Here is a 27,540-nt window from a genome sequence, read left to right on the forward strand (position 1 = left end):
TCGCCTTGCGCGCCGCAGCGCCCGCACCCGACACGAGCCGCGGCGTGCGACAAAAGCAGCAGTTCCGGCTCTCCGGACTGTAACTTGGCACACCGATGTCGGAATTCGGCGATTTTTGTGGCCACGGAAAGCTCGTTCCGCTGGCTACGACGTGGCGAACAGACGAAGTCGGTTCGGGACCGTTTCGGATGCCGTTTAAGCTAGTTTCAGTCGTTTTTCGGGGCCGTTTCTATGACGGCTAGTCCGTTCGTGCGTTGCGGCCCCCACGGCTCCCGCGTGAGGCATAAGAGCATTTTTTCGCGCAACATGTAACGTGTGCGATCATAGCAGCACTAAAGCACCGGATCCCATCAGAACTCCGAAGTTAAGCGTGCTTGGGCGAGAGTAGTACTGGAATGGGTGACCTCCTGGGAAGTCCTCGTGTTGCACTCTCTATTTACCTTCGGCGCTTTTTTGTCGTCGGCACCAACCTCCGACCTTCTTTTCACTTACCGCAACACACCGTATCTGATCCATCAAGGTCTTCTGCTTCCCTTTCACCCTCGCCTTGCGCGCCGCAGCGCCCGCACCCGACACGAGCCGCGGCGTGCGACAAAAGCAGCAGTTCCGTCTCTCCGGACTGTAACTTGGCACACCGATGTCGGAATTCGGCGATTTTCGTGGCCACGGAAAGCTCGTTCCGCTGGCTACGACGTGGCGAACAGACGAAGTCGGTTCGGGACCGTTTCGGATGCCGTTTAAGCTCATTTCGGGCGTTTTTCGGGGCCGTTTTTATGACGGCTAGTCGGTTCGTGCGTTGCGGCCCCCACGGCTCCCGCGTGAGGCATAAGAGCATTTTTTCGCGCAACATGTAACGGGTGCGATCACACTAGCACTAAAGCACCGGATCCCATCAGAACTCTGAAGTTAAGCGTGCTTGGGCGAGAGTAGTACTGGGATGGGTGACCTCCTGGGAAGTCCTCGTGTTGCACTCTCTTTTTGCCTTCGGCGCTTTTTTGTCGTCGGCACCAACCTCCGACCTTCTTTTCACTTCCCGCAACACACCGTATCTGATCCATCGAGGTCTTCTGCTTCCCTTTCACCCTCGCCTTGCACGCCGCAGCGCCGGCACCCGACACGAGCCGCGGCGTGCGACAAACGCAGCAGTTCCGGCTCGCCGGACCGTAACTTGGCACGCCGATGTCGAAATTCGGCGATTTTCCTGGCCACGGAAAGCTCGTTCCGCTGGCTACGACGTGACGAACAGACGAAGTCGGTTCGGGACCGTTTCAGATGCCGTTTAAGCTCATTTCGGGCGTTTCTATGACGGCTAGTCGGTTCGTGCGTTGCGGCCCCCACGGCTCCCGCGTGAGGCATAAGAGCATTTTTTCGCGCAACATGTAACGTGTGCGATCATACCAGCACTAAAGCACCGGATCCCATCAGAACTCCGAAGTTAAGCGTGCTTGGGCGAGAGTAGTACTGGGATGGGTGACCTCCTGGGAAGTCCTCGTGTTGCACTCTCTTTTTGCCTTCGGCGCTTTTTTGTCGTCGGCACCAACCTCCGACCTTCTTTTCACTTCCCGCAACACACCGTATCTGATCCATCGAGGTCTTCTGCTTTCCTTTCACCCTCGCCTTGCGCGCCGCAGCGCCGGCACCCGACACGAGCCGCGGCGTGCGACAAACGCAGCAGTTCCGGCTCGCCGGACCGTAACTTGGCACGCCGATGTCGAAATTCGGCGATTTTCCTGGCCACGGAAAGCACGTTCTGCTGGCTACGACGTGACGAACAGACGAAGTCGGTTCGGGACCGTTTCAGATGCCGTTTAAGCTCGTTTCGGGCGTTTTTCGGGGCGTTTCTATGACGGCTAGTCGGTTTGTGCGTTGCGGCCCCCACGGCTCCCGCGTGAGGCACAAGAGCATTTTTTCGCGCAACATGTAACGGGTGCGATCACACTAGCACTAAAGCACCGGATCCCATCAGAACTCTGAAGTTAAGCGTGCTTGGGCGAGAGTAGTACTAGGATGGGTGACCTCCTGGGAAGTCCTCGTGTTGCACTCTCTTTTTGCCTTCGGCGCTTTTTTGTCGTCGGCACCAACCTCCGACCTTCTTTTCACTTCCCGCAACACACCGTATCTGATCCATCGAGGTCTTCTGCTTCCCTTTCACCCTCGCCTTGCGCGCCGCAGCGCCGGCACCCGACACGAGCCGCGGCGTGCGACAAAAGCAGCAGTTCCGGCTCTCCGGACCGTAACTTGGCACGCCGATGTCGGAATTCGGCGATTTTCGTGGCCACGGAAAGCTCGTTCCGCTGGCTACGACGTGGCGAACAGACAAAGTCGGTTCGGGACCGTTTCGGATGCCGTTTAAGCTCGTTTCGATCGTTTTTCGGGGTCGTTTCTATGACGGCTAGTCGGTTCGTGCGTTGCGGCCCCCACGGCTCCCGCGTGAGGCATAAGAGCATTTTTTCGCGCAACATGTAACGGGTGTGATCATACCAGTTCTAAAGAACCGGATCCCATCAGAACTCCGAAGTTAAGCGTGCTTGGGCGAGAGTAGTACTGGGATGGGTGACCTCCTGGGAAGTCCTCGTGTTGCACTCTCTTTTTGCCTTCGGCGCTTTTTGTCGTCGGCACCAACCTCCGACCTTCTTTTCACTTCCCGCAACACACCGTATCTGATCCATCGAGGTCTTCTGCTTCCCTTTCACCCTCGCCTTGCGCGCCGCAGCGCCGACACCCGACACGAGCCGCGGCGTGCGACAAAAGCAGCAGTTCCGGCTCGCCGGACCGTAACTTGGCACGCCGATGTCGGAATTCGGCGATTTTTGTGGCCACGGAAAGCTCGTTCCGCTGGCTACGACGTGGCGAACAGACGAAGTCGGTTCGGGACCGTTTCGGATGCCGTGTAAGCTAGTTTCAGTCATTTTTTGGGGCCGTTTCTATGACGGCTAGTCGGTTCGTGCGTTGCGGCGCCCACGGCTCCCGCGTGAGGCATAAGAGCATTTTTTCGCGCAACATGTAACGTGTGCGATCATACCAGCACTAAAGCACCGGATCCCATCAGAACTCCGAAGTTAAGCGTGCTTGGGCGAGAGTAGTACTGGAATGGGTGACCTCCTGGGAAGTCCTCGTGTTGCACTCTCTATTTACCTTCGGCGCTTTTTTGTCGTCGGCACCAACCTCCGACCTTCTTTTCACTTACCGCAACACATCGTATCTGATCCATCAAGGTCTTCTGCTTCCCTTTCACCCTCGCCTTGCGCGCCGCAGCGCCCGCACCCGACACGAGCCGCGGCGTGCGACAAAAGCAGCAGTTCCGGCTCTCCGGACTGTAACTTGGCACACCGATGTCGGAATTCGGCGATTTTTGTGGCCACGGAAAGCTCGTTCCGCTGGCTACGACGTGGCGAACAGACGAAGTCGGTTCGGGACCGTTTCGGATGCCGTTTAAGCTAGTTTCAGTCGTTTTTCGGGGCCGTTTCTATGACGGCTAGTCGGTTCGTGCGTTGCGGCCCCCACGGCTCCCGCGTGAGGCATAAGAGCATTTTTTCGCGCAACATGTAACGTGTGCGATCATAGCAGCACTAAAGCACCGGATCCCATCAGAACTCCGAAGTTAAGCGTGCTTGGGCGAGAGTAGTACTGGAATGGGTGACCTCCTGGGAAGTCCTCGTGTTGCACTCTCTATTTACCTTCGGCGCTTTTTTGTCGTCGGCACCAACCTCCGACCTTCTTTTCACTTACCGCAACACACCGTATCTGATCCATCAAGGTCTTCTGCTTCCCTTTCACCCTCGCCTTGCGCGCCGCAGCGCCCGCACCCGACACGAGCCGCGGCGTGCGACAAAAGCAGCAGTTCCGGCTCTCCGGACTGTAACTTGGCACACCGATGTCGGAATTCGGCGATTTTCGTGGCCACGGAAAGCTCGTTCCGCTGGCTACGACGTGGCGAACAGACAAAGTCGGTTCGGGACCGTTTCGGATGCCGTTTAAGCTCATTTCGGGCGTTTTTCGGGGCCGTTTTTATGACGGCTAGTCGGTTCGTGCGTTGCGGCCCCCACGGCTCCCGCGTGAGGCATAAGAGCATTTTTTCGCGCAACATGTAACGGGTGCGATCACACTAGCACTAAAGCACCGGATCCCATCAGAACTCTGAAGTTAAGCGTGCTTGGGCGAGAGTAGTACTGGGATGGGTGACCTCCTGGGAAGTCCTCGTGTTGCACTCTCTTTTTGCCTTCGGCGCTTTTTTGTCGTCGGCACCAACCTCCGACCTTCTTTTCACTTCCCGCAACACACCGTATCTGATCCATCGAGGTCTTCTGCTTCCCTTTCACCCTCGCCTTGCACGCCGCAGCGCCGGCACCCGACACGAGCCGCGGCGTGCGACAAACGCAGCAGTTCCGGCTCGCCGGACCGTAACTTGGCACGCCGATGTCGAAATTCGGCGATTTTCCTGGCCACGGAAAGCTCGTTCCGCTGGCTACGACGTGACGAACAGACGAAGTCGGTTCGGGACCGTTTCAGATGCCGTTTAAGCTCATTTCGGGCGTTTCTATGACGGCTAGTCGGTTCGTGCGTTGCGGCCCCCACGGCTCCCGCGTGAGGCATAAGAGCATTTTTTCGCGCAACATGTAACGTGTGCGATCATACCAGCACTAAAGCACCGGATCCCATCAGAACTCCGAAGTTAAGCGTGCTTGGGCGAGAGTAGTACTGGGATGGGTGACCTCCTGGGAAGTCCTCGTGTTGCACTCTCTTTTTGCCTTCGGCGCTTTTTTGTCGTCGGCACCAACCTCCGACCTTCTTTTCACTTCCCGCAACACACCGTATCTGATCCATCGAGGTCTTCTGCTTTCCTTTCACCCTCGCCTTGCGCGCCGCAGCGCCGGCACCCGACACGAGCCGCGGCGTGCGACAAACGCAGCAGTTCCGGCTCGCCGGACCGTAACTTGGCACGCCGATGTCGAAATTCGGCGATTTTCCTGGCCACGGAAAGCACGTTCTGCTGGCTACGACGTGACGAACAGACGAAGTCGGTTCGGGACCGTTTCAGATGCCGTTTAAGCTCGTTTCGGGCGTTTTTCGGGGCGTTTCTATGACGGCTAGTCGGTTTGTGCGTTGCGGCCCCCACGGCTCCCGCGTGAGGCACAAGAGCATTTTTTCGCGCAACATGTAACGGGTGCGATCACACTAGCACTAAAGCACCGGATCCCATCAGAACTCTGAAGTTAAGCGTGCTTGGGCGAGAGTAGTACTAGGATGGGTGACCTCCTGGGAAGTCCTCGTGTTGCACTCTCTTTTTGCCTTCGGCGCTTTTTTGTCGTCGGCACCAACCTCCGACCTTCTTTTCACTTCCCGCAACACACCGTATCTGATCCATCGAGGTCTTCTGCTTCCCTTTCACCCTCGCCTTGCGCGCCGCAGCGCCGGCACCCGACACGAGCCGCGGCGTGCGACAAAAGCAGCAGTTCCGGCTCTCCGGACCGTAACTTGGCACGCCGATGTCGGAATTCGGCGATTTTCGTGGCCACGGAAAGCTCGTTCCGCTGGCTACGACGTGGCGAACAGACAAAGTCGGTTCGGGACCGTTTCGGATGCCGTTTAAGCTCGTTTCGGTCGTTTTTCGGGGTCGTTTCTATGACGGCTAGTCGGTTCGTGCGTTGCGGCCCCCACGGCTCCCGCGTGAGGCATAAGAGCATTTTTTCGCGCAACATGTAACGGGTGTGATCATACCAGTACTAAAGAACCGGATCCCATCAGAACTCCGAAGTTAAGCGTGCTTGGGCGAGAGTAGTACTGGGATGGGTGACCTCCTGGGAAGTCCTCGTGTTGCACTCTCTTTTTGCCTTCGGCGCTTTTTTGTCGTCGGCACCAACCTCCGACCTTCTTTTCACTTCCCGCAACACACCGTATCTGATCCATCGAGGTCTTCTGCTTCCCTTTCACCCTCGCCTTGCGCGCCGCAGCGCCGACACCCGACACGAGCCGCGGCGTGCGACAAAAGCAGCAGTTCCGGCTCGCCGGACCGTAACTTGGCACGCCGATGTCGGAATTCGGCGATTTTTGTGGCCACGGAAAGCTCGTTCCGCTGGCTACGACGTGGCGAACAGACGAAGTCGGTTCGGGACCGTTTCGGATGCCGTGTAAGCTAGTTTCAGTCATTTTTTGGGGCCGTTTCTATGACGGCTAGTCGGTTCGTGCGTTGCGGCGCCCACGGCTCCCGCGTGAGGCATAAGAGCATTTTTTCGCGCAACATGTAACGTGTGCGATCATACCAGCACTAAAGCACCGGATCCCATCAGAACTCCGAAGTTAAGCGTGCTTGGGCGAGAGTAGTACTGGAATGGGTGACCTCCTGGGAAGTCCTCGTGTTGCACTCTCTATTTACCTTCGGCGCTTTTTTGTCGTCGGCACCAACCTCCGACCTTCTTTTCACTTACCGCAACACATCGTATCTGATCCATCAAGGTCTTCTGCTTCCCTTTCACCCTCGCCTTGCGCGCCGCAGCGCCCGCACCCGACACGAGCCGCGGCGTGCGACAAAAGCAGCAGTTCCGGCTCTCCGGACTGTAACTTGGCACACCGATGTCGGAATTCGGCGATTTTTGTGGCCACGGAAAGCTCGTTCCGCTGGCTACGACGTGGCGAACAGACGAAGTCGGTTCGGGACCGTTTCGGATGCCGTTTAAGCTAGTTTCAGTCGTTTTTCGGGGCCGTTTCTATGACGGCTAGTCCGTTCGTGCGTTGCGGCCCCCACGGCTCCCGCGTGAGGCATAAGAGCATTTTTTCGCGCAACATGTAACGTGTGCGATCATAGCAGCACTAAAGCACCGGATCCCATCAGAACTCCGAAGTTAAGCGTGCTTGGGCGAGAGTAGTACTGGAATGGGTGACCTCCTGGGAAGTCCTCGTGTTGCACTCTCTATTTACCTTCGGCGCTTTTTTGTCGTCGGCACCAACCTCCGACCTTCTTTTCACTTACCGCAACACACCGTATCTGATCCATCAAGGTCTTCTGCTTCCCTTTCACCCTCGCCTTGCGCGCCGCAGCGCCCGCACCCGACACGAGCCGCGGCGTGCGACAAAAGCAGCAGTTCCGGCTCTCCGGACTGTAACTTGGCACACCGATGTCGGAATTCGGCGATTTTCGTGGCCACGGAAAGCTCGTTCCGCTGGCTACGACGTGGCGAACAGACGAAGTCGGTTCGGGACCGTTTCGGATGCCGTTTAAGCTCATTTCGGGCGTTTTTCGGGGCCGTTTTTATGACGGCTAGTCGGTTCGTGCGTTGCGGCCCCCACGGCTCCCGCGTGAGGCATAAGAGCATTTTTTCGCGCAACATGTAACGGGTGCGATCACACTAGCACTAAAGCACCGGATCCCATCAGAACTCTGAAGTTAAGCGTGCTTGGGCGAGAGTAGTACTGGGATGGGTGACCTCCTGGGAAGTCCTCGTGTTGCACTCTCTTTTTGCCTTCGGCGCTTTTTTGTCGTCGGCACCAACCTCCGACCTTCTTTTCACTTCCCGCAACACACCGTATCTGATCCATCGAGGTCTTCTGCTTCCCTTTCACCCTCGCCTTGCACGCCGCAGCGCCGGCACCCGACACGAGCCGCGGCGTGCGACAAACGCAGCAGTTCCGGCTCGCCGGACCGTAACTTGGCACGCCGATGTCGAAATTCGGCGATTTTCCTGGCCACGGAAAGCTCGTTCCGCTGGCTACGACGTGACGAACAGACGAAGTCGGTTCGGGACCGTTTCAGATGCCGTTTAAGCTCATTTCGGGCGTTTCTATGACGGCTAGTCGGTTCGTGCGTTGCGGCCCCCACGGCTCCCGCGTGAGGCATAAGAGCATTTTTTCGCGCAACATGTAACGTGTGCGATCATACCAGCACTAAAGCACCGGATCCCATCAGAACTCCGAAGTTAAGCGTGCTTGGGCGAGAGTAGTACTGGGATGGGTGACCTCCTGGGAAGTCCTCGTGTTGCACTCTCTTTTTGCCTTCGGCGCTTTTTTGTCGTCGGCACCAACCTCCGACCTTCTTTTCACTTCCCGCAACACACCGTATCTGATCCATCGAGGTCTTCTGCTTTCCTTTCACCCTCGCCTTGCGCGCCGCAGCGCCGGCACCCGACACGAGCCGCGGCGTGCGACAAACGCAGCAGTTCCGGCTCGCCGGACCGTAACTTGGCACGCCGATGTCGAAATTCGGCGATTTTCCTGGCCACGGAAAGCACGTTCTGCTGGCTACGACGTGACGAACAGACGAAGTCGGTTCGGGACCGTTTCAGATGCCGTTTAAGCTCGTTTCGGGCGTTTTTCGGGGCGTTTCTATGACGGCTAGTCGGTTTGTGCGTTGCGGCCCCCACGGCTCCCGCGTGAGGCACAAGAGCATTTTTTCGCGCAACATGTAACGGGTGCGATCACACTAGCACTAAAGCACCGGATCCCATCAGAACTCTGAAGTTAAGCGTGCTTGGGCGAGAGTAGTACTAGGATGGGTGACCTCCTGGGAAGTCCTCGTGTTGCACTCTCTTTTTGCCTTCGGCGCTTTTTTGTCGTCGGCACCAACCTCCGACCTTCTTTTCACTTCCCGCAACACACCGTATCTGATCCATCGAGGTCTTCTGCTTCCCTTTCACCCTCGCCTTGCGCGCCGCAGCGCCGGCACCCGACACGAGCCGCGGCGTGCGACAAAAGCAGCAGTTTCGGCTCTCCGGACCGTAACTTGGCACGCCGATGTCGGAATTCGGCGATTTTCGTGGCCACGGAAAGCTCGTTCCGCTGGCTACGACGTGGCGAACAGACAAAGTCGGTTCGGGACCGTTTCGGATGCCGTTTAAGCTCGTTTCGGTCGTTTTTCGGGGTCGTTTCTATGACGGCTAGTCGGTTCGTGCGTTGCGGCCCCCACGGCTCCCGCGTGAGGCATAAGAGCATTTTTTCGCGCAACATGTAACGGGTGTGATCATACCAGTTCTAAAGAACCGGATCCCATCAGAACTCCGAAGTTAAGCGTGCTTGGGCGAGAGTAGTACTGGGATGGGTGACCTCCTGGGAAGTCCTCGTGTTGCACTCTCTTTTTGCCTTCGGCGCTTTTTTGTCGTCGGCACCAACCTCCGACCTTCTTTTCACTTCCCGCAACACACCGTATCTGATCCATCGAGGTCTTCTGCTTCCCTTTCACCCTCGCCTTGCGCGCCGCAGCGCCGACACCCGACACGAGCCGCGGCGTGCGACAAAAGCAGCAGTTCCGGCTCGCCGGACCGTAACTTGGCACGCCGATGTCGGAATTCGGCGATTTTTGTGGCCACGGAAAGCTCGTTCCGCTGGCTACGACGTGGCGAACAGACGAAGTCGGTTCGGGACCGTTTCGGATGCCGTGTAAGCTAGTTTCAGTCATTTTTTGGGGCCGTTTCTATGACGGCTAGTCGGTTCGTGCGTTGCGGCGCCCACGGCTCCCGCGTGAGGCATAAGAGCATTTTTTCGCGCAACATGTAACGTGTGCGATCATACCAGCACTAAAGCACCGGATCCCATCAGAACTCCGAAGTTAAGCGTGCTTGGGCGAGAGTAGTACTGGAATGGGTGACCTCCTGGGAAGTCCTCGTGTTGCACTCTCTATTTACCTTCGGCGCTTTTTTGTCGTCGGCACCAACCTCCGACCTTCTTTTCACTTACCGCAACACATCGTATCTGATCCATCAAGGTCTTCTGCTTCCCTTTCACCCTCGCCTTGCGCGCCGCAGCGCCCGCACCCGACACGAGCCGCGACGTGCGACAAAAGCAGCAGTTCCGGCTCTCCGGACTGTAACTTGGCACACCGATGTCGGAATTCGGCGATTTTCGTGGCCACGGAAAGCTCGTTCCGCTGGCTACGACGTGGCGAACAGACGAAGTCGGTTCGGGACCGTTTCGGATGCCGTTTAAGCTCATTTCGGGCGTTTTTCGGGGCCGTTTTTATGACGGCTAGTCGGTTCGTGCGTTGCGGCCCCCACGGCTCCCGCGTGAGGCATAAGAGCATTTTTTCGCGCAACATGTAACGGGTGCGATCACACTAGCACTAAAGCACCGGATCCCATCAGAACTCTGAAGTTAAGCGTGCTTGGGCGAGAGTAGTACTGGGATGGGTGACCTCCTGGGAAGTCCTCGTGTTGCACTCTCTTTTTGCCTTCGGCGCTTTTTTGTCGTCGGCACCAACCTCCGACCTTCTTTTCACTTCCCGCAACACACCGTATCTGATCCATCGAGGTCTTCTGCTTCCCTTTCACCCTCGCCTTGCACGCCGCAGCGCCGGCACCCGACACGAGCCGCGGCGTGCGACAAACGCAGCAGTTCCGGCTCGCCGGACCGTAACTTGGCACGCCGATGTCGAAATTCGGCGATTTTCCTGGCCACGGAAAGCTCGTTCCGCTGGCTACGACGTGACGAACAGACGAAGTCGGTTCGGGACCGTTTCAGATGCCGTTTAAGCTCATTTCGGGCGTTTCTATGACGGCTAGTCGGTTTGTGCGTTGCGGCCCCCACGGCGCCCGCGTGAGGCATAAGAGCATTTTTTCGCGCAACATGTAACGGGTGCGATCATACCAGCACTAAAGCACCGGATCCCATCAGAACTCTGAAGTTAAGCGTGCTTGAGCGAGAGTAGTACTGGGATGGGTGACCTCCTGGGAAGTCCTTGTGTTGCACTCTCTTTTTGCCTTCGGCGCTTTTTTGTCGTCGGCACCAACCTCCGACCTTCTTTTCACTTCCCGCAACACACCGTATCTGATCCATCGAGGTCTTCTGCTTCCCTTTCACCCTCGCCTTGCGCGCCGCAGCGCCGGCACCCGACACGAGCCGCGGCGTGCGACAAACGCAGCAGTTCCGGCTCGCCGGACCGTAACTTGGCACGCCGATGTCGAAATTCGGCGATTTTCCTGCCCACGGAAAGCACGTTCCGCTGGCTACGACGTGACGAACAGACGAAGTCGGTTCGGGACCGTTTCGGATGCCGTTTAAAATCATTTCGGGCGTTTTTCGGGGCCGTTTTTATGACGGCTAGTCGGTTCGTGCGTTGCGGCCCCCACGGCTCCCGCGTGAGGCATAAGAGCATTTTTTCGCGCAACATGTAACGGGTGCGATCACACTAGCACTAAAGCACCGGATCCCATCAGAACTCTGAAGTTAAGCGTGCTTGGGCGAGAGTAGTACTGGGATGGGTGACCTCCTGGGAAGTCCTCGTGTTGCACTCTCTTTTTGCCTTCGGCGCTTTTTTGTCGTCGGCACCAACCTCCGACCTTCTTTTCACTTCCCGCAACACACCGTATCTGATCCATCGAGGTCTTCTGCTTCCCTTTCACCCTCGCCTTGCGCGCCGCAGCGCCGGCACCCGACACGAGCCGCGGCGTGCGACAAACGCAGCAGTTCCGGCTCGCCAGACCGTAACTTGGCACGCCGATGTCGAAATTCGGCGATTTTCCTGGCCACGGAAAGCTCGTTCCGCTGGCTACGACGTGACGAACAGACGAAGTCGGTTCGGGACTGTTTTAGATGCCGTTTAAGATCATTTCGGGCGTTTCTATGATGACTAGTCGGTTTGTGCGTTGCGGCCCCCACGGCTCCCGCGTGAGGCATAAGAGCATTTTTTCGCGCAACATGTAACGGGTGCGATCATACCAGCACTAAAGCACCGGATCCCATCAGAACTCTGAAGTTAAGCGTGCTTGAGCGAGAGTAGTACTGGGATGGGTGATCTCCTGGGAAGTCCTTGTGTTGCACTCTCTTTTTGCCTTCGGCGCTTTTTTGTCGTCGGCACCAACCTCCGACCTTCTTTTCACTTCCCGCAACACACCGTATCTGATCCATCGAGGTCTTCTGCTTCCCTTTCACCCTCGCCTTGCGCGCCGCAGCGCCGGCACCCGACAGGAGCCGCGGCGTGCGACAAACGCAGCAGTTCCGGCTCGCCAGACCGTAACTTGGCACGCCGATGTCGGAATTCGGCGATTTTCGTGGCCACTGAAAGCTCGTTTCGCTGGCTACGACGTGGCGAACAAACGAAGTCGGTTCGGGACTGTTTCGGAGGCCGTTTCTATGACGGCTAGTCGGTTCATGCGTTGCGGCCCCCACGGCTCCCGCGTGAGGCATAAGAGCATTTTTTCGCGCAACATGTAACGGGTGAGATCATACCAGCACTAAAGCACTGGATCCCATCAGAACTCCAAAGTTAAGCGTGCTTGGGCGAGAGTAGTACTGGGATGGGTGACCTCCTGGGAAGTCCTCGTGTTGCACTCTCTTTTTGCCTTCGGCGCTTTTTTGTCGTCGGCACCAACCTCCGACCTTCTTTTCACTTCCCGCAACACACCGTATCTGATCCATCGAGGTCTTCTGCTTCCCTTTCACCCTCGCCTTGCGCACTGCAGCACCGGCACCCGACACGAGCCGCGGCGTGCGACAAAAGCAGCAGTTCCGGCTCGCCGGACCGTAACTTGGCACGCCGATGTCGGAATTCGGCAATTTTCGTGGCCACGGAAAGCTCGTTCCGCTGGCTACAATGTGGCGAACCGACAAAGTCGGTTCGGGACCGTTTCGGAGGCCGTTTAAGCTCGTTTCGGGCGTTTTTTGGGGCTGTTTCTATGACGGCTAGTCGGTTCGTGCGTTAGGGCCCCCACGTCTCCCGCGTGAGGCATAAGAGCATTTTTTCGCGCAACATGTAACAGGTGCGATCATATTAGCACTGAAGCACCGGATCCTATCAAAACTCTGAAGTTAAGCGTGCTTGGGCGAGAGTAGTACTGGGATGGGTGACCTCCTGGGAAGTCCTTGTGTTGCACTCTCTTTTTGCCTTTGGCGCTTTTTTGTCGTCGGCACCAACCTCTGACCTTCTTTTCACTTCCCGCAACACACCATATCTGATCCATCGAGGTCTTCTGCTTCCCTTTCACCCTCGCCTTGCGCACCGGCACCCGACACGAGCCGCAGCGTGCGACAAACGCAGCAGTTCCGGCTCGCCGGACCGTAACTTGGCACGCCGATGTCGAAATTCGATGATTTTCGTGGCCACGGAAAGCTCGTTCCGCTGGCTACGACGTGGCGAACAGACAAAGTCGGTTCAGGACCGTTTCAGAGGCCGTTTAAGCTCGTTTCGGGCGTTTTCAGGGCCGTTTTTATGACGGCTAGTCGGTTCGTGCGTTGCGGCCCCCACGGCTCCCGCGTGAGGCATAAGAGCATTTTTTCGCGCAATATGTAACGGGTGCGATCATACCAGCACTAAAGCACCGGATCCCATCAGAACTCTGAAGTTAAGCGTGCTTGAGCGAGAGTAGTACTGGGATGGGTGACCTCCTGGGAAGTCCTTGTGTTGCACTCTCTTTTTGCCTTCGGCGCTTTTTTGTCGTCGGCACCAACCTCCGACCTTCTTTTCACTTCCCGCAACACACCGTATCTGATCCATCGAGGTCTTCTGCTTCCCTTTCACCCTCGCCTTGCGCGCCGCAGCGCCGGCACCCGACACGAGCCGCGGCGTGCGACAAACGCAGCAGTTCCGGCTCGCCGGACCGTAACTTGGCACGCCGATGTCGAAATTCGGCGATTTTCCTGCCCACGGAAAGCACGTTCCGCTGGCTACGACGTGACGAACAGACGAAGTCGGTTCGGGACCGTTTCGGATGCCGTTTAAGCTCATTTCGGGCGTTTTTCGGGGCCGTTTTTATGACGGCTAGTCGGTTCGTGCGTTGCGGCCCCCACGGCTCCCGCGTGAGGCATAAGAGCATTTTTTCGCGCAACATGTAACGGGTGCGATCACACTAGCACTAAAGCACCGGATCCCATCAGAACTCTGAAGTTAAGCGTGCTTGGGCGAGAGTAGTACTGGGATGGGTGACCTCCTGGGAAGTCCTCGTGTTGCACTCTCTTTTTGCCTTCGGCGCTTTTTTGTCGTCGGCACCAACCTCCGACCTTCTTTTCACTTCCCGCAACACACCGTATCTGATCCATCGAGGTCTTCTGCTTCCCTTTCACCCTCGCCTTGCGCGCCGCAGCGCCGACACCCGACACGAGCCGCGGCGTGCGACAAAAGCAGCAGTTCCGGCTCGCCGGACCGTAACTTGGCACGCCGATGTCGGAATTCGGCGATTTTTGTGGCCACGGAAAGCTCGTTCCGCTGGCTACGACGTGGCGAACAGACGAAGTCGGTTCGGGACCGTTTCGGATGCCGTGTAAGCTAGTTTCAGTCATTTTTTGGGGCCGTTTCTATGACGGCTAGTCGGTTCGTGCGTTGCGGCGCCCACGGCTCCCGCGTGAGGCATAAGAGCATTTTTTCGCGCAACATGTAACGTGTGCGATCATACCAGCACTAAAGCACCGGATCCCATCAGAACTCCGAAGTTAAGCGTGCTTGGGCGAGAGTAGTACTGGAATGGGTGACCTCCTGGGAAGTCCTCGTGTTGCACTCTCTATTTACCTTCGGCGCTTTTTTGTCGTCGGCACCAACCTCCGACCTTCTTTTCACTTACCGCAACACATCGTATCTGATCCATCAAGGTCTTCTGCTTCCCTTTCACCCTCGCCTTGCGCGCCGCAGCGCCCGCACCCGACACGAGCCGCGGCGTGCGACAAAAGCAGCAGTTCCGGCTCTCCGGACTGTAACTTGGCACACCGATGTCGGAATTCGGCGATTTTTGTGGCCACGGAAAGCTCGTTCCGCTGGCTACGACGTGGCGAACAGACGAAGTCGGTTCGGGACCGTTTCGGATGCCGTTTAAGCTAGTTTCAGTCGTTTTTCGGGGCCGTTTCTATGACGGCTAGTCCGTTCGTGCGTTGCGGCCCCCACGGCTCCCGCGTGAGGCATAAGAGCATTTTTTCGCGCAACATGTAACGTGTGCGATCATAGCAGCACTAAAGCACCGGATCCCATCAGAACTCCGAAGTTAAGCGTGCTTGGGCGAGAGTAGTACTGGAATGGGTGACCTCCTGGGAAGTCCTCGTGTTGCACTCTCTATTTACCTTCGGCGCTTTTTTGTCGTCGGCACCAACCTCCGACCTTCTTTTCACTTACCGCAACACACCGTATCTGATCCATCAAGGTCTTCTGCTTCCCTTTCACCCTCGCCTTGCGCGCCGCAGCGCCCGCACCCGACACGAGCCGCGGCGTGCGACAAAAGCAGCAGTTCCGGCTCTCCGGACTGTAACTTGGCACACCGATGTCGGAATTCGGCGATTTTCGTGGCCACGGAAAGCTCGTTCCGCTGGCTACGACGTGGCGAACAGACGAAGTCGGTTCGGGACCGTTTCGGATGCCGTTTAAGCTCATTTCGGGCGTTTTTCGGGGCCGTTTTTATGACGGCTAGTCGGTTCGTGCGTTGCGGCCCCCACGGCTCCCGCGTGAGGCATAAGAGCATTTTTTCGCGCAACATGTAACGGGTGCGATCACACTAGCACTAAAGCACCGGATCCCATCAGAACTCTGAAGTTAAGCGTGCTTGGGCGAGAGTAGTACTGGGATGGGTGACCTCCTGGGAAGTCCTCGTGTTGCACTCTCTTTTTGCCTTCGGCGCTTTTTTGTCGTCGGCACCAACCTCCGACCTTCTTTTCACTTCCCGCAACACACCGTATCTGATCCATCGAGGTCTTCTGCTTCCCTTTCACCCTCGCCTTGCACGCCGCAGCGCCGGCACCCGACACGAGCCGCGGCGTGCGACAAACGCAGCAGTTCCGGCTCGCCGGACCGTAACTTGGCACGCCGATGTCGAAATTCGGCGATTTTCCTGGCCACGGAAAGCTCGTTCCGCTGGCTACGACGTGACGAACAGACGAAGTCGGTTCGGGACCGTTTCAGATGCCGTTTAAGCTCATTTCGGGCGTTTCTATGACGGCTAGTCGGTTCGTGCGTTGCGGCCCCCACGGCTCCCGCGTGAGGCATAAGAGCATTTTTTCGCGCAACATGTAACGTGTGCGATCATACCAGCACTAAAGCACCGGATCCCATCAGAACTCCGAAGTTAAGCGTGCTTGGGCGAGAGTAGTACTGGGATGGGTGACCTCCTGGGAAGTCCTCGTGTTGCACTCTCTTTTTGCCTTCGGCGCTTTTTTGTCGTCGGCACCAACCTCCGACCTTCTTTTCACTTCCCGCAACACACCGTATCTGATCCATCGAGGTCTTCTGCTTTCCTTTCACCCTCGCCTTGCGCGCCGCAGCGCCGGCACCCGACACGAGCCGCGGCGTGCGACAAACGCAGCAGTTCCGGCTCGCCGGACCGTAACTTGGCACGCCGATGTCGAAATTCGGCGATTTTCCTGGCCACGGAAAGCACGTTCTGCTGGCTACGACGTGACGAACAGACGAAGTCGGTTCGGGACCGTTTCAGATGCCGTTTAAGCTCGTTTCGGGCGTTTTTCGGGGCGTTTCTATGACGGCTAGTCGGTTTGTGCGTTGCGGCCCCCACGGCTCCCGCGTGAGGCACAAGAGCATTTTTTCGCGCAACATGTAACGGGTGCGATCACACTAGCACTAAAGCACCGGATCCCATCAGAACTCTGAAGTTAAGCGTGCTTGGGCGAGAGTAGTACTAGGATGGGTGACCTCCTGGGAAGTCCTCGTGTTGCACTCTCTTTTTGCCTTCGGCGCTTTTTTGTCGTCGGCACCAACCTCCGACCTTCTTTTCACTTCCCGCAACACACCGTATCTGATCCATCGAGGTCTTCTGCTTCCCTTTCACCCTCGCCTTGCGCGCCGCAGCGCCGGCACCCGACACGAGCCGCGGCGTGCGACAAAAGCAGCAGTTTCGGCTCTCCGGACCGTAACTTGGCACGCCGATGTCGGAATTCGGCGATTTTCGTGGCCACGGAAAGCTCGTTCCGCTGGCTACGACGTGGCGAACAGACAAAGTCGGTTCGGGACCGTTTCGGATGCCGTTTAAGCTCGTTTCGGTCGTTTTTCGGGGTCGTTTCTATGACGGCTAGTCGGTTCGTGCGTTGCGGCCCCCACGGCTCCCGCGTGAGGCATAAGAGCATTTTTTCGCGCAACATGTAACGGGTGTGATCATACCAGTTCTAAAGAACCGGATCCCATCAGAACTCCGAAGTTAAGCGTGCTTGGGCGAGAGTAGTACTGGGATGGGTGACCTCCTGGGAAGTCCTCGTGTTGCACTCTCTTTTTGCCTTCGGCGCTTTTTTGTCGTCGGCACCAACCTCCGACCTTCTTTTCACTTCCCGCAACACACCGTATCTGATCCATCGAGGTCTTCTGCTTCCCTTTCACCCTCGCCTTGCGCGCCGCAGCGCCGACACCCGACACGAGCCGCGGCGTGCGACAAAAGCAGCAGTTCCGGCTCGCCGGACCGTAACTTGGCACGCCGATGTCGGAATTCGGCGATTTTTGTGGCCACGGAAAGCTCGTTCCGCTGGCTACGACGTTGCGAACAGACGAAGTCGGTTCGGGACCGTTTCGGATGCCGTGTAAGCTAGTTTCAGTCATTTTTTGGGGCCGTTTCTATGACGGCTAGTCGGTTCGTGCGTTGCGGCGCCCACGGCTCCCGCGTGAGGCATAAGAGCATTTTTTCGCGCAACATGTAACGTGTGCGATCATACCAGCACTAAAGCACCGGATCCCATCAGAACTCCGAAGTTAAGCGTGCTTGGGCGAGAGTAGTACTGGAATGGGTGACCTCCTGGGAAGTCCTCGTGTTGCACTCTCTATTTACCTTCGGCGCTTTTTTGTCGTCGGCACCAACCTCCGACCTTCTTTTCACTTACCGCAACACATCGTATCTGATCCATCAAGGTCTTCTGCTTCCCTTTCACCCTCGCCTTGCGCGCCGCAGCGCCCGCACCCGACACGAGCCGCGGCGTGCGACAAAAGCAGCAGTTCCGGCTCTCCGGACTGTAACTTGGCACACCGATGTCGGAATTCGGCGATTTTTGTGGCCACGGAAAGCTCGTTCCGCTGGCTACGACGTGGCGAACAGACGAAGTCGGTTCGGGACCGTTTCGGATGCCGTTTAAGCTAGTTTCAGTCGTTTTTCGGGGCCGTTTCTATGACGGCTAGTCGGTTCGTGCGTTGCGGCCCCCACGGCTCCCGCGTGAGGCATAAGAGCATTTTTTCGCGCAACATGTAACGTGTGCGATCATAGCAGCACTAAAGCACCGGATCCCATCAGAACTCCGAAGTTAAGCGTGCTTGGGCGAGAGTAGTACTGGAATGGGTGACCTCCTGGGAAGTCCTCGTGTTGCACTCTCTATTTACCTTCGGCGCTTTTTTGTCGTCGGCACCAACCTCCGACCTTCTTTTCACTTACCGCAACACACCGTATCTGATCCATCAAGGTCTTCTGCTTCCCTTTCACCCTCGCCTTGCGCGCCGCAGCGCCCGCACCCGACACGAGCCGCGGCGTGCGACAAAAGCAGCAGTTCCGGCTCTCCGGACTGTAACTTGGCACACCGATGTCGGAATTCGGCGATTTTCGTGGCCACGGAAATCTCGTTCCGCTGGCTACGACGTGGCGAACAGACGAAGTCGGTTCGGGACCGTTTCGGATGCCGTTTAAGCTCATTTCGGGCGTTTTTCGGGGCCGTTTTTATGACGGCTAGTCGGTTCGTGCGTTGCGGCCCCCACGGCTCCCGCGTGAGGCATAAGAGCATTTTTTCGCGCAACATGTAACGGGTGCGATCACACTAGCACTAAAGCACCGGATCCCATCAGAACTCTGAAGTTAAGCGTGCTTGGGCGAGAGTAGTACTGGGATGGGTGACCTCCTGGGAAGTCCTCGTGTTGCACTCTCTTTTTGCCTTCGGCGCTTTTTTGTCGTCGGCACCAACCTCCGACCTTCTTTTCACTTCCCGCAACACACCGTATCTGATCCATCGAGGTCTTCTGCTTCCCTTTCACCCTCGCCTTGCACGCCGCAGCGCCGGCACCCGACACGAGCCGCGGCGTGCGACAAACGCAGCAGTTCCGGCTCGCCGGACCGTAACTTGGCACGCCGATGTCGAAATTCGGCGATTTTCCTGGCCACGGAAAGCTCGTTCCGCTGGCTACGACGTGACGAACAGACGAAGTCGGTTCGGGACCGTTTCAGATGCCGTTTAAGCTCATTTCGGGCGTTTCTATGACGGCTAGTCGGTTCGTGCGTTGCGGCCCCCACGGCTCCCGCGTGAGGCATAAGAGCATTTTTTCGCGCAACATGTAACGTGTGCGATCATACCAGCACTAAAGCACCGGATCCCATCAGAACTCCGAAGTTAAGCGTGCTTGGGCGAGAGTAGTACTGGGATGGGTGACCTCCTGGGAAGTCCTCGTGTTGCACTCTCTTTTTGCCTTCGGCGCTTTTTTGTCGTCGGCACCAACCTCCGACCTTCTTTTCACTTCCCGCAACACACCGTATCTGATCCATCGAGGTCTTCTGCTTTCCTTTCACCCTCGCCTTGCGCGCCGCAGCGCCGGCACCCGACACGAGCCGCGGCGTGCGACAAACGCAGCAGTTCCGGCTCGCCGGACCGTAACTTGGCACGCCGATGTCGAAATTCGGCGATTTTCCTGGCCACGGAAAGCACGTTCTGCTGGCTACGACGTGACGAACAGACGAAGTCGGTTCGGGACCGTTTCAGATGCCGTTTAAGCTCGTTTCGGGCGTTTTTCGGGGCGTTTCTATGACGGCTAGTCGGTTTGTGCGTTGCGGCCCCCACGGCTCCCGCGTGAGGCACAAGAGCATTTTTTCGCGCAACATGTAACGGGTGCGATCACACTAGCACTAAAGCACCGGATCCCATCAGAACTCTGAAGTTAAGCGTGCTTGGGCGAGAGTAGTACTAGGATGGGTGACCTCCTGGGAAGTCCTCGTGTTGCACTCTCTTTTTGCCTTCGGCGCTTTTTTGTCGTCGGCACCAACCTCCGACCTTCTTTTCACTTCCCGCAACACACCGTATCTGATCCATCGAGGTCTTCTGCTTCCCTTTCACCCTCGCCTTGCGCGCCGCAGCGCCGGCACCCGACACGAGCCGCGGCGTGCGACAAAAGCAGCAGTTCCGGCTCTCCGGACCGTAACTTGGCACGCCGATGTCGGAATTCGGCGATTTTCGTGGCCACGGAAAGCTCGTTCCGCTGGCTACGACGTGGCGAACAGACAAAGTCGGTTCGGGACCGTTTCGGATGCCGTTTAAGCTCGTTTCGGTCGTTTTTCGGGGTCGTTTCTATGACGGCTAGTCGGTTCGTGCGTTGCGGCCCCCACGGCTCCCGCGTGAGGCATAAGAGCATTTTTTCGCGCAACATGTAACGGGTGTGATCATACCAGTTCTAAAGAACCGGATCCCATCAGAACTCCGAAGTTAAGCGTGCTTGGGCGAGAGTAGTACTGGGATGGGTGACCTCCTGGGAAGTCCTCGTGTTGCACTCTCTTTTTGCCTTCGGCGCTTTTTTGTCGTCGGCACCAACCTCCGACCTTCTTTTCACTTCCCGCAACACACCGTATCTGATCCATCGAGGTCTTCTGCTTCCCTTTCACCCTCGCCTTGCGCGCCGCAGCGCCGACACCCGACACGAGCCGCGGCGTGCGACAAAAGCAGCAGTTCCGGCTCGCCGGACCGTAACTTGGCACGCCGATGTCGGAATTCGGCGATTTTTGTGGCCACGGAAAGCTCGTTCCGCTGGCTACGACGTGGCGAACAGACGAAGTCGGTTCGGGACCGTTTCGGATGCCGTGTAAGCTAGTTTCAGTCATTTTTTGGGGCCGTTTCTATGACGGCTAGTCGGTTCGTGCGTTGCGGCGCCCACGGCTCCCGCGTGAGGCATAAGAGCATTTTTTCGCGCAACATGTAACGTGTGCGATCATACCAGCACTAAAGCACCGGATCCCATCAGAACTCCGAAGTTAAGCGTGCTTGGGCGAGAGTAGTACTGGAATGGGTGACCTCCTGGGAAGTCCTCGTGTTGCACTCTCTATTTACCTTCGGCGCTTTTTTGTCGTCGGCACCAACCTCCGACCTTCTTTTCACTTACCGCAACACATCGTATCTGATCCATCAAGGTCTTCTGCTTCCCTTTCACCCTCGCCTTGCGCGCCGCAGCGCCCGCACCCGACACGAGCCGCGACGTGCGACAAAAGCAGCAGTTCCGGCTCTCCGGACTGTAACTTGGCACACCGATGTCGGAATTCGGCGATTTTCGTGGCCACGGAAAGCTCGTTCCGCTGGCTACGACGTGGCGAACAGACGAAGTCGGTTCGGGACCGTTTCGGATGCCGTTTAAGCTAGTTTCAGTCGTTTTTCGGGGCCGTTTCTATGACGGCTAGTCGGTTCGTGCGTTGCGGCCCCCACGGCTCCCGCGTGAGGCATAAGAGCATTTTTTCGCGCAACATGTAACGTGTGCGATCATAGCAGCACTAAAGCACCGGATCCCATCAGAACTCCGAAGTTAAGCGTGCTTGGGCGAGAGTAGTACTGGAATGGGTGACCTCCTGGGAAGTCCTCGTGTTGCACTCTCTATTTACCTTCGGCGCTTTTTTGTCGTCGGCACCAACCTCCGACCTTCTTTTCACTTACCGCAACACACCGTATCTGATCCATCAAGGTCTTCTGCTTCCCTTTCACCCTCGCCTTGCGCGCCGCAGCGCCCGCACCCGACACGAGCCGCGGCGTGCGACAAAAGCAGCAGTTCCGGCTCTCCGGACTGTAACTTGGCACACCGATGTCGGAATTCGGCGATTTTTGTGGCCACGGAAAGCTCGTTCCGCTGGCTACGACGTGGCGAACAGACGAAGTCGGTTCGGGACCGTTTCGGATGCCGTTTAAGCTAGTTTCAGTCGTTTTTCGGGGCCGTTTCTATGACGGCTAGTCCGTTCGTGCGTTGCGGCCCCCACGGCTCCCGCGTGAGGCATAAGAGCATTTTTTCGCGCAACATGTAACGTGTGCGATCATAGCAGCACTAAAGCACCGGATCCCATCAGAACTCCGAAGTTAAGCGTGCTTGGGCGAGAGTAGTACTGGAATGGGTGACCTCCTGGGAAGTCCTCGTGTTGCACTCTCTATTTACCTTCGGCGCTTTTTTGTCGTCGGCACCAACCTCCGACCTTCTTTTCACTTACCGCAACACACCGTATCTGATCCATCAAGGTCTTCTGCTTCCCTTTCACCCTCGCCTTGCGCGCCGCAGCGCCCGCACCCGACACGAGCCGCGGCGTGCGACAAAAGCAGCAGTTCCGGCTCTCCGGACTGTAACTTGGCACACCGATGTCGGAATTCGGCGATTTTCGTGGCCACGGAAAGCTCGTTCCGCTGGCTACGACGTGGCGAACAGACGAAGTCGGTTCGGGACCGTTTCGGATGCCGTTTAAGCTCATTTCGGGCGTTTTTCGGGGCCGTTTTTATGACGGCTAGTCGGTTCGTGCGTTGCGGCCCCCACGGCTCCCGCGTGAGGCATAAGAGCATTTTTTCGCGCAACATGTAACGGGTGCGATCACACTAGCACTAAAGCACCGGATCCCATCAGAACTCTGAAGTTAAGCGTGCTTGGGCGAGAGTAGTACTGGGATGGGTGACCTCCTGGGAAGTCCTCGTGTTGCACTCTCTTTTTGCCTTCGGCGCTTTTTTGTCGTCGGCACCAACCTCCGACCTTCTTTTCACTTCCCGCAACACACCGTATCTGATCCATCGAGGTCTTCTGCTTCCCTTTCACCCTCGCCTTGCACGCCGCAGCGCCGGCACCCGACACGAGCCGCGGCGTGCGACAAACGCAGCAGTTCCGGCTCGCCGGACCGTAACTTGGCACGCCGATGTCGAAATTCGGCGATTTTCCTGGCCACGGAAAGCTCGTTCCGCTGGCTACGACGTGACGAACAGACGAAGTCGGTTCGGGACCGTTTCAGATGCCGTTTAAGCTCATTTCGGGCGTTTCTATGACGGCTAGTCGGTTCGTGCGTTGCGGCCCCCACGGCTCCCGCGTGAGGCATAAGAGCATTTTTTCGCGCAACATGTAACGTGTGCGATCATACCAGCACTAAAGCACCGGATCCCATCAGAACTCCGAAGTTAAGCGTGCTTGGGCGAGAGTAGTACTGGGATGGGTGACCTCCTGGGAAGTCCTCGTGTTGCACTCTCTTTTTGCCTTCGGCGCTTTTTTGTCGTCGGCACCAACCTCCGACCTTCTTTTCACTTCCCGCAACACACCGTATCTGATCCATCGAGGTCTTCTGCTTTCCTTTCACCCTCGCCTTGCGCGCCGCAGCGCCGGCACCCGACACGAGCCGCGGCGTGCGACAAACGCAGCAGTTCCGGCTCGCCGGACCGTAACTTGGCACGCCGATGTCGAAATTCGGCGATTTTCCTGGCCACGGAAAGCACGTTCTGCTGGCTACGACGTGACGAACAGACGAAGTCGGTTCGGGACCGTTTCAGATGCCGTTTAAGCTCGTTTCGGGCGTTTTTCGGGGCGTTTCTATGACGGCTAGTCGGTTTGTGCGTTGCGGCCCCCACGGCTCCCGCGTGAGGCACAAGAGCATTTTTTCGCGCAACATGTAACGGGTGCGATCACACTAGCACTAAAGCACCGGATCCCATCAGAACTCTGAAGTTAAGCGTGCTTGGGCGAGAGTAGTACTAGGATGGGTGACCTCCTGGGAAGTCCTCGTGTTGCACTCTCTTTTTGCCTTCGGCGCTTTTTTGTCGTCGGCACCAACCTCCGACCTTCTTTTCACTTCCCGCAACACACCGTATCTGATCCATCGAGGTCTTCTGCTTCCCTTTCACCCTCGCCTTGCGCGCCGCAGCGCCGGCACCCGACACGAGCCGCGGCGTGCGACAAAAGCAGCAGTTTCGGCTCTCCGGACCGTAACTTGGCACGCCGATGTCGGAATTCGGCGATTTTCGTGGCCACGGAAAGCTCGTTCCGCTGGCTACGACGTGGCGAACAGACAAAGTCGGTTCGGGACCGTTTCGGATGCCGTTTAAGCTCGTTTCGGTCGTTTTTCGGGGTCGTTTCTATGACGGCTAGTCGGTTCGTGCGTTGCGGCCCCCACGGCTCCCGCGTGAGGCATAAGAGCATTTTTTCGCGCAACATGTAACGGGTGTGATCATACCAGTTCTAAAGAACCGGATCCCATCAGAACTCCGAAGTTAAGCGTGCTTGGGCGAGAGTAGTACTGGGATGGGTGACCTCCTGGGAAGTCCTCGTGTTGCACTCTCTTTTTGCCTTCGGCGCTTTTTTGTCGTCGGCACCAACCTCCGACCTTCTTTTCACTTCCCGCAACACACCGTATCTGATCCATCGAGGTCTTCTGCTTCCCTTTCACCCTCGCCTTGCGCGCCGCAGCGCCGACACCCGACACGAGCCGCGGCGTGCGACAAAAGCAGCAGTTCCGGCTCGCCGGACCGTAACTTGGCACGCCGATGTCGGAATTCGGCGATTTTTGTGGCCACGGAAAGCTCGTTCCGCTGGCTACGACGTTGCGAACAGACGAAGTCGGTTCGGGACCGTTTCGGATGCCGTGTAAGCTAGTTTCAGTCATTTTTTGGGGCCGTTTCTATGACGGCTAGTCGGTTCGTGCGTTGCGGCGCCCACGGCTCCCGCGTGAGGCATAAGAGCATTTTTTCGCGCAACATGTAACGTGTGCGATCATACCAGCACTAAAGCACCGGATCCCATCAGAACTCCGAAGTTAAGCGTGCTTGGGCGAGAGTAGTACTGGAATGGGTGACCTCCTGGGAAGTCCTCGTGTTGCACTCTCTATTTACCTTCGGCGCTTTTTTGTCGTCGGCACCAACCTCCGACCTTCTTTTCACTTACCGCAACACATCGTATCTGATCCATCAAGGTCTTCTGCTTCCCTTTCACCCTCGCCTTGCGCGCCGCAGCGCCCGCACCCGACACGAGCCGCGGCGTGCGACAAAAGCAGCAGTTCCGGCTCTCCGGACTGTAACTTGGCACACCGATGTCGGAATTCGGCGATTTTTGTGGCCACGGAAAGCTCGTTCCGCTGGCTACGACGTGGCGAACAGACGAAGTCGGTTCGGGACCGTTTCGGATGCCGTTTAAGCTAGTTTCAGTCGTTTTTCGGGGCCGTTTCTATGACGGCTAGTCGGTTCGTGCGTTGCGGCCCCCACGGCTCCCGCGTGAGGCATAAGAGCATTTTTTCGCGCAACATGTAACGTGTGCGATCATAGCAGCACTAAAGCACCGGATCCCATCAGAACTCCGAAGTTAAGCGTGCTTGGGCGAGAGTAGTACTGGAATGGGTGACCTCCTGGGAAGTCCTCGTGTTGCACTCTCTATTTACCTTCGGCGCTTTTTTGTCGTCGGCACCAACCTCCGACCTTCTTTTCACTTACCGCAACACACCGTATCTGATCCATCAAGGTCTTCTGCTTCCCTTTCACCCTCGCCTTGCGCGCCGCAGCGCCCGCACCCGACACGAGCCGCGGCGTGCGACAAAAGCAGCAGTTCCGGCTCTCCGGACTGTAACTTGGCACACCGATGTCGGAATTCGGCGATTTTCGTGGCCACGGAAATCTCGTTCCGCTGGCTACGACGTGGCGAACAGACGAAGTCGGTTCGGGACCGTTTCGGATGCCGTTTAAGCTCATTTCGGGCGTTTTTCGGGGCCGTTTTTATGACGGCTAGTCGGTTCGTGCGTTGCGGCCCCCACGGCTCCCGCGTGAGGCATAAGAGCATTTTTTCGCGCAACATGTAACGGGTGCGATCACACTAGCACTAAAGCACCGGATCCCATCAGAACTCTGAAGTTAAGCGTGCTTGGGCGAGAGTAGTACTGGGATGGGTGACCTCCTGGGAAGTCCTCGTGTTGCACTCTCTTTTTGCCTTCGGCGCTTTTTTGTCGTCGGCACCAACCTCCGACCTTCTTTTCACTTCCCGCAACACACCGTATCTGATCCATCGAGGTCTTCTGCTTCCCTTTCACCCTCGCCTTGCACGCCGCAGCGCCGGCACCCGACACGAGCCGCGGCGTGCGACAAACGCAGCAGTTCCGGCTCGCCGGACCGTAACTTGGCACGCCGATGTCGAAATTCGGCGATTTTCCTGGCCACGGAAAGCTCGTTCCGCTGGCTACGACGTGACGAACAGACGAAGTCGGTTCGGGACCGTTTCAGATGCCGTTTAAGCTCATTTCGGGCGTTTCTATGACGGCTAGTCGGTTCGTGCGTTGCGGCCCCCACGGCTCCCGCGTGAGGCATAAGAGCATTTTTTCGCGCAACATGTAACGTGTGCGATCATACCAGCACTAAAGCACCGGATCCCATCAGAACTCCGAAGTTAAGCGTGCTTGGGCGAGAGTAGTACTGGGATGGGTGACCTCCTGGGAAGTCCTCGTGTTGCACTCTCTTTTTGCCTTCGGCGCTTTTTTGTCGTCGGCACCAACCTCCGACCTTCTTTTCACTTCCCGCAACACACCGTATCTGATCCATCGAGGTCTTCTGCTTTCCTTTCACCCTCGCCTTGCGCGCCGCAGCGCCGGCACCCGACACGAGCCGCGGCGTGCGACAAACGCAGCAGTTCCGGCTCGCCGGACCGTAACTTGGCACGCCGATGTCGAAATTCGGCGATTTTCCTGGCCACGGAAAGCACGTTCTGCTGGCTACGACGTGACGAACAGACGAAGTCGGTTCGGGACCGTTTCAGATGCCGTTTAAGCTCGTTTCGGGCGTTTTTCGGGGCGTTTCTATGACGGCTAGTCGGTTTGTGCGTTGCGGCCCCCACGGCTCCCGCGTGAGGCACAAGAGCATTTTTTCGCGCAACATGTAACGGGTGCGATCACACTAGCACTAAAGCACCGGATCCCATCAGAACTCTGAAGTTAAGCGTGCTTGGGCGAGAGTAGTACTAGGATGGGTGACCTCCTGGGAAGTCCTCGTGTTGCACTCTCTTTTTGCCTTCGGCGCTTTTTTGTCGTCGGCACCAACCTCCGACCTTCTTTTCACTTCCCGCAACACACCGTATCTGATCCATCGAGGTCTTCTGCTTCCCTTTCACCCTCGCCTTGCGCGCCGCAGCGCCGGCACCCGACACGAGCCGCGGCGTGCGACAAAAGCAGCAGTTCCGGCTCTCCGGACCGTAACTTGGCACGCCGATGTCGGAATTCGGCGATTTTCGTGGCCACGGAAAGCTCGTTCCGCTGGCTACGACGTGGCGAACAGACAAAGTCGGTTCGGGACCGTTTCGGATGCCGTTTAAGCTCGTTTCGGTCGTTTTTCGGGGTCGTTTCTATGACGGCTAGTCGGTTCGTGCGTTGCGGCCCCCACGGCTCCCGCGTGAGGCATAAGAGCATTTTTTCGCGCAACATGTAACGGGTGTGATCATACCAGTTCTAAAGAACCGGATCCCATCAGAACTCCGAAGTTAAGCGTGCTTGGGCGAGAGTAGTACTGGGATGGGTGACCTCCTGGGAAGTCCTCGTGTTGCACTCTCTTTTTGCCTTCGGCGCTTTTTTGTCGTCGGCACCAACCTCCGACCTTCTTTTCACTTCCCGCAACACACCGTATCTGATCCATCGAGGTCTTCTGCTTCCCTTTCACCCTCGCCTTGCGCGCCGCAGCGCCGACACCCGACACGAGCCGCGGCGTGCGACAAAAGCAGCAGTT

At 57.3% G+C, this 27,540-nt stretch overlaps 50 non-coding genes and 1 pseudogene across 50 annotated transcripts; all 51 read left to right on the forward strand.

Moving 5' to 3' along the window:
- Positions 1–313: 313 nt before the first annotated feature.
- Positions 314–432, forward strand: LOC149851103 (5S ribosomal RNA). Its single transcript, XR_016433910.1, has one exon. It is a non-coding gene; the product is annotated as a 5S ribosomal RNA (ribosomal RNA).
- Positions 433–855: 423 nt separating this feature from the next.
- Positions 856–974, forward strand: LOC149851104 (5S ribosomal RNA). Its single transcript, XR_016435555.1, has one exon. It is a non-coding gene; the product is annotated as a 5S ribosomal RNA (ribosomal RNA).
- Positions 975–1,384: 410 nt separating this feature from the next.
- On the forward strand, positions 1,385–1,503 carry LOC149851105 (5S ribosomal RNA). The gene has a single exon (XR_016437031.1). It is a non-coding gene; the product is annotated as a 5S ribosomal RNA (ribosomal RNA).
- Positions 1,504–1,925: 422 nt separating this feature from the next.
- Positions 1,926–2,044, forward strand: LOC149851106 (5S ribosomal RNA). Its single transcript, XR_016435833.1, has one exon. It is a non-coding gene; the product is annotated as a 5S ribosomal RNA (ribosomal RNA).
- Positions 2,045–2,467: 423 nt separating this feature from the next.
- Positions 2,468–2,586, forward strand: LOC149851107 (5S ribosomal RNA). Its single transcript, XR_016425822.1, has one exon. It is a non-coding gene; the product is annotated as a 5S ribosomal RNA (ribosomal RNA).
- Positions 2,587–3,008: 422 nt separating this feature from the next.
- Positions 3,009–3,127, forward strand: LOC149851108 (5S ribosomal RNA). The gene has a single exon (XR_016426788.1). It is a non-coding gene; the product is annotated as a 5S ribosomal RNA (ribosomal RNA).
- Positions 3,128–3,550: 423 nt separating this feature from the next.
- Positions 3,551–3,669, forward strand: LOC149851109 (5S ribosomal RNA). The gene has a single exon (XR_016433912.1). It is a non-coding gene; the product is annotated as a 5S ribosomal RNA (ribosomal RNA).
- Positions 3,670–4,092: 423 nt separating this feature from the next.
- Positions 4,093–4,211, forward strand: LOC149851110 (5S ribosomal RNA). Its single transcript, XR_016435566.1, has one exon. It is a non-coding gene; the product is annotated as a 5S ribosomal RNA (ribosomal RNA).
- A 410-nt stretch (positions 4,212–4,621) lies between these two features.
- On the forward strand, positions 4,622–4,740 carry LOC149851111 (5S ribosomal RNA). Its single transcript, XR_016437126.1, has one exon. It is a non-coding gene; the product is annotated as a 5S ribosomal RNA (ribosomal RNA).
- A 422-nt stretch (positions 4,741–5,162) lies between these two features.
- LOC149851112 (5S ribosomal RNA) lies at positions 5,163–5,281 on the forward strand. The gene has a single exon (XR_016435844.1). It is a non-coding gene; the product is annotated as a 5S ribosomal RNA (ribosomal RNA).
- A 423-nt stretch (positions 5,282–5,704) lies between these two features.
- LOC149851113 (5S ribosomal RNA) lies at positions 5,705–5,823 on the forward strand. The gene has a single exon (XR_016433965.1). It is a non-coding gene; the product is annotated as a 5S ribosomal RNA (ribosomal RNA).
- A 423-nt stretch (positions 5,824–6,246) lies between these two features.
- LOC149851114 (5S ribosomal RNA) lies at positions 6,247–6,365 on the forward strand. The gene has a single exon (XR_016426790.1). It is a non-coding gene; the product is annotated as a 5S ribosomal RNA (ribosomal RNA).
- Positions 6,366–6,788: 423 nt separating this feature from the next.
- Positions 6,789–6,907, forward strand: LOC149851115 (5S ribosomal RNA). Its single transcript, XR_016433913.1, has one exon. It is a non-coding gene; the product is annotated as a 5S ribosomal RNA (ribosomal RNA).
- Positions 6,908–7,330: 423 nt separating this feature from the next.
- LOC149851116 (5S ribosomal RNA) lies at positions 7,331–7,449 on the forward strand. The gene has a single exon (XR_016435588.1). It is a non-coding gene; the product is annotated as a 5S ribosomal RNA (ribosomal RNA).
- A 410-nt stretch (positions 7,450–7,859) lies between these two features.
- LOC149851117 (5S ribosomal RNA) lies at positions 7,860–7,978 on the forward strand. Its single transcript, XR_016437248.1, has one exon. It is a non-coding gene; the product is annotated as a 5S ribosomal RNA (ribosomal RNA).
- A 422-nt stretch (positions 7,979–8,400) lies between these two features.
- Positions 8,401–8,519, forward strand: LOC149851118 (5S ribosomal RNA). The gene has a single exon (XR_016435855.1). It is a non-coding gene; the product is annotated as a 5S ribosomal RNA (ribosomal RNA).
- A 423-nt stretch (positions 8,520–8,942) lies between these two features.
- Positions 8,943–9,061, forward strand: LOC149851119 (5S ribosomal RNA). The gene has a single exon (XR_016425823.1). It is a non-coding gene; the product is annotated as a 5S ribosomal RNA (ribosomal RNA).
- Positions 9,062–9,484: 423 nt separating this feature from the next.
- On the forward strand, positions 9,485–9,603 carry LOC149851120 (5S ribosomal RNA). The gene has a single exon (XR_016426796.1). It is a non-coding gene; the product is annotated as a 5S ribosomal RNA (ribosomal RNA).
- A 423-nt stretch (positions 9,604–10,026) lies between these two features.
- Positions 10,027–10,145, forward strand: LOC149851121 (5S ribosomal RNA). Its single transcript, XR_016435599.1, has one exon. It is a non-coding gene; the product is annotated as a 5S ribosomal RNA (ribosomal RNA).
- A 410-nt stretch (positions 10,146–10,555) lies between these two features.
- Positions 10,556–10,674, forward strand: LOC149851122 (5S ribosomal RNA). The gene has a single exon (XR_016438285.1). It is a non-coding gene; the product is annotated as a 5S ribosomal RNA (ribosomal RNA).
- A 423-nt stretch (positions 10,675–11,097) lies between these two features.
- Positions 11,098–11,216, forward strand: LOC149851123 (5S ribosomal RNA). Its single transcript, XR_016435610.1, has one exon. It is a non-coding gene; the product is annotated as a 5S ribosomal RNA (ribosomal RNA).
- A 410-nt stretch (positions 11,217–11,626) lies between these two features.
- On the forward strand, positions 11,627–11,745 carry LOC149851124 (5S ribosomal RNA). Its single transcript, XR_016426111.1, has one exon. It is a non-coding gene; the product is annotated as a 5S ribosomal RNA (ribosomal RNA).
- A 391-nt stretch (positions 11,746–12,136) lies between these two features.
- On the forward strand, positions 12,137–12,255 carry LOC149851125 (5S ribosomal RNA). Its single transcript, XR_016434338.1, has one exon. It is a non-coding gene; the product is annotated as a 5S ribosomal RNA (ribosomal RNA).
- Positions 12,256–12,678: 423 nt separating this feature from the next.
- Positions 12,679–12,797, forward strand: LOC149851126 (5S ribosomal RNA; annotated as a pseudogene).
- A 414-nt stretch (positions 12,798–13,211) lies between these two features.
- LOC149851127 (5S ribosomal RNA) lies at positions 13,212–13,330 on the forward strand. The gene has a single exon (XR_016438288.1). It is a non-coding gene; the product is annotated as a 5S ribosomal RNA (ribosomal RNA).
- A 423-nt stretch (positions 13,331–13,753) lies between these two features.
- On the forward strand, positions 13,754–13,872 carry LOC149851128 (5S ribosomal RNA). Its single transcript, XR_016435621.1, has one exon. It is a non-coding gene; the product is annotated as a 5S ribosomal RNA (ribosomal RNA).
- A 423-nt stretch (positions 13,873–14,295) lies between these two features.
- LOC149851129 (5S ribosomal RNA) lies at positions 14,296–14,414 on the forward strand. Its single transcript, XR_016426800.1, has one exon. It is a non-coding gene; the product is annotated as a 5S ribosomal RNA (ribosomal RNA).
- Positions 14,415–14,837: 423 nt separating this feature from the next.
- On the forward strand, positions 14,838–14,956 carry LOC149851130 (5S ribosomal RNA). Its single transcript, XR_016433916.1, has one exon. It is a non-coding gene; the product is annotated as a 5S ribosomal RNA (ribosomal RNA).
- Positions 14,957–15,379: 423 nt separating this feature from the next.
- Positions 15,380–15,498, forward strand: LOC149851131 (5S ribosomal RNA). The gene has a single exon (XR_016435632.1). It is a non-coding gene; the product is annotated as a 5S ribosomal RNA (ribosomal RNA).
- A 410-nt stretch (positions 15,499–15,908) lies between these two features.
- Positions 15,909–16,027, forward strand: LOC149851132 (5S ribosomal RNA). Its single transcript, XR_016437369.1, has one exon. It is a non-coding gene; the product is annotated as a 5S ribosomal RNA (ribosomal RNA).
- A 422-nt stretch (positions 16,028–16,449) lies between these two features.
- Positions 16,450–16,568, forward strand: LOC149851133 (5S ribosomal RNA). Its single transcript, XR_016435866.1, has one exon. It is a non-coding gene; the product is annotated as a 5S ribosomal RNA (ribosomal RNA).
- A 423-nt stretch (positions 16,569–16,991) lies between these two features.
- On the forward strand, positions 16,992–17,110 carry LOC149851134 (5S ribosomal RNA). Its single transcript, XR_016425825.1, has one exon. It is a non-coding gene; the product is annotated as a 5S ribosomal RNA (ribosomal RNA).
- Positions 17,111–17,533: 423 nt separating this feature from the next.
- Positions 17,534–17,652, forward strand: LOC149851135 (5S ribosomal RNA). Its single transcript, XR_016426801.1, has one exon. It is a non-coding gene; the product is annotated as a 5S ribosomal RNA (ribosomal RNA).
- Positions 17,653–18,075: 423 nt separating this feature from the next.
- LOC149851136 (5S ribosomal RNA) lies at positions 18,076–18,194 on the forward strand. The gene has a single exon (XR_016433917.1). It is a non-coding gene; the product is annotated as a 5S ribosomal RNA (ribosomal RNA).
- Positions 18,195–18,617: 423 nt separating this feature from the next.
- Positions 18,618–18,736, forward strand: LOC149851137 (5S ribosomal RNA). The gene has a single exon (XR_016435643.1). It is a non-coding gene; the product is annotated as a 5S ribosomal RNA (ribosomal RNA).
- A 410-nt stretch (positions 18,737–19,146) lies between these two features.
- Positions 19,147–19,265, forward strand: LOC149851138 (5S ribosomal RNA). Its single transcript, XR_016437490.1, has one exon. It is a non-coding gene; the product is annotated as a 5S ribosomal RNA (ribosomal RNA).
- Positions 19,266–19,687: 422 nt separating this feature from the next.
- On the forward strand, positions 19,688–19,806 carry LOC149851139 (5S ribosomal RNA). The gene has a single exon (XR_016435877.1). It is a non-coding gene; the product is annotated as a 5S ribosomal RNA (ribosomal RNA).
- A 423-nt stretch (positions 19,807–20,229) lies between these two features.
- Positions 20,230–20,348, forward strand: LOC149851140 (5S ribosomal RNA). The gene has a single exon (XR_016425826.1). It is a non-coding gene; the product is annotated as a 5S ribosomal RNA (ribosomal RNA).
- Positions 20,349–20,771: 423 nt separating this feature from the next.
- On the forward strand, positions 20,772–20,890 carry LOC149851141 (5S ribosomal RNA). Its single transcript, XR_016426802.1, has one exon. It is a non-coding gene; the product is annotated as a 5S ribosomal RNA (ribosomal RNA).
- Positions 20,891–21,313: 423 nt separating this feature from the next.
- LOC149851142 (5S ribosomal RNA) lies at positions 21,314–21,432 on the forward strand. The gene has a single exon (XR_016433918.1). It is a non-coding gene; the product is annotated as a 5S ribosomal RNA (ribosomal RNA).
- Positions 21,433–21,855: 423 nt separating this feature from the next.
- Positions 21,856–21,974, forward strand: LOC149851143 (5S ribosomal RNA). The gene has a single exon (XR_016433919.1). It is a non-coding gene; the product is annotated as a 5S ribosomal RNA (ribosomal RNA).
- Positions 21,975–22,397: 423 nt separating this feature from the next.
- Positions 22,398–22,516, forward strand: LOC149851144 (5S ribosomal RNA). Its single transcript, XR_016435654.1, has one exon. It is a non-coding gene; the product is annotated as a 5S ribosomal RNA (ribosomal RNA).
- A 410-nt stretch (positions 22,517–22,926) lies between these two features.
- On the forward strand, positions 22,927–23,045 carry LOC149851145 (5S ribosomal RNA). The gene has a single exon (XR_016437611.1). It is a non-coding gene; the product is annotated as a 5S ribosomal RNA (ribosomal RNA).
- Positions 23,046–23,467: 422 nt separating this feature from the next.
- LOC149851146 (5S ribosomal RNA) lies at positions 23,468–23,586 on the forward strand. Its single transcript, XR_016435888.1, has one exon. It is a non-coding gene; the product is annotated as a 5S ribosomal RNA (ribosomal RNA).
- A 423-nt stretch (positions 23,587–24,009) lies between these two features.
- On the forward strand, positions 24,010–24,128 carry LOC149851147 (5S ribosomal RNA). Its single transcript, XR_016425827.1, has one exon. It is a non-coding gene; the product is annotated as a 5S ribosomal RNA (ribosomal RNA).
- Positions 24,129–24,551: 423 nt separating this feature from the next.
- LOC149851148 (5S ribosomal RNA) lies at positions 24,552–24,670 on the forward strand. Its single transcript, XR_016426803.1, has one exon. It is a non-coding gene; the product is annotated as a 5S ribosomal RNA (ribosomal RNA).
- Positions 24,671–25,093: 423 nt separating this feature from the next.
- LOC149851149 (5S ribosomal RNA) lies at positions 25,094–25,212 on the forward strand. The gene has a single exon (XR_016433920.1). It is a non-coding gene; the product is annotated as a 5S ribosomal RNA (ribosomal RNA).
- A 423-nt stretch (positions 25,213–25,635) lies between these two features.
- LOC149851150 (5S ribosomal RNA) lies at positions 25,636–25,754 on the forward strand. The gene has a single exon (XR_016435665.1). It is a non-coding gene; the product is annotated as a 5S ribosomal RNA (ribosomal RNA).
- A 410-nt stretch (positions 25,755–26,164) lies between these two features.
- Positions 26,165–26,283, forward strand: LOC149851151 (5S ribosomal RNA). Its single transcript, XR_016437732.1, has one exon. It is a non-coding gene; the product is annotated as a 5S ribosomal RNA (ribosomal RNA).
- Positions 26,284–26,705: 422 nt separating this feature from the next.
- On the forward strand, positions 26,706–26,824 carry LOC149851152 (5S ribosomal RNA). The gene has a single exon (XR_016435899.1). It is a non-coding gene; the product is annotated as a 5S ribosomal RNA (ribosomal RNA).
- A 423-nt stretch (positions 26,825–27,247) lies between these two features.
- LOC149851153 (5S ribosomal RNA) lies at positions 27,248–27,366 on the forward strand. Its single transcript, XR_016425828.1, has one exon. It is a non-coding gene; the product is annotated as a 5S ribosomal RNA (ribosomal RNA).
- Positions 27,367–27,540: the final 174 nt, after the last annotated feature.

Source organism: Nuphar pumila, chromosome 1, assembly GCF_984573655.1.
Source record: "Nuphar pumila chromosome 1, dmNupPumi1.hap1.1, whole genome shotgun sequence".
Lineage (NCBI taxonomy): Eukaryota > Viridiplantae > Streptophyta > Magnoliopsida > Nymphaeales > Nymphaeaceae > Nuphar > Nuphar pumila.